This window comes from Myotis davidii, unplaced genomic scaffold (genome assembly GCF_000327345.1).
Source record: "Myotis davidii unplaced genomic scaffold, ASM32734v1 scaffold1670, whole genome shotgun sequence".
NCBI lineage: Eukaryota > Metazoa > Chordata > Mammalia > Chiroptera > Vespertilionidae > Myotis > Myotis davidii.
Genome location: NW_006281877.1, coordinates 75,371 through 76,259, shown reverse-complemented (window position 1 = coordinate 76,259; position 889 = coordinate 75,371).

Here is an 889-nt window from a genome sequence, read left to right as displayed (position 1 = left end):
ATTCTTCATATGTCATCATTTCAACTCCCACTCAGTTTCCTTTGAACATATTCCAGTCTTTCAAATATTCTTGTAAAATGTGGCAGCCAGAACTGAACCCAACATAGTACATATGGCCTGACAAATACTAATATTATGGGTTCATCAGTTCCCTAAAGTGGACATTATTTTTCTATAAATGCAACAAATAACAAATGCATTCTGAAGAATAGCTGATTTATTAGTATTACACCACTACACCACTAATGTGTTTTCCTAACAGATCTATTTCATATGAAAAGCATGTATCATCCACACTCAAAATATATTGAATAGATTTGTTTTTTTATAAAGGACTGAGGTTGACTTGATATCTAAATGCCTACATGCTTCTAATTCACCTTCCTGAGGTCACTTAGAGATTCATAGTCATGAATAACTACTAAAGTATCTAAAAGTATGAGTTTAATCTATCTTGAGGCTATGTTTTCTGCCAGTAAACATAAATGTACAATAGATTATAGAATCTGTATTGAAAAAAAATGGGTAATACCCACCATCAGCTCATGAGTTATATAAAACAAGATCTAATCAACCAAGTCAAGGATTGTTTATTTATTTCTTTATTTTTTCTGCTTTTCCGAGGTATAATAGATAAATTGTATATATTTAAGGTGTACAACATGATAATATGGTATACATACACTGAGTGGCCAGATTATTATGACCACCTGACCTTTGTAGGCAAATTAGTCGTACATTGCATCATATGGGATATGGAAGCCGAAGGCCTGTTCGAACACCTTTGCTGTCTGCAGTCACCAAGATAAAATGTCTCGAATTCACACAGGAACACAAGGATTGGACAGCGGAGCATTGGAAAAAAGTCATGTGGGCCGATGAATCACGT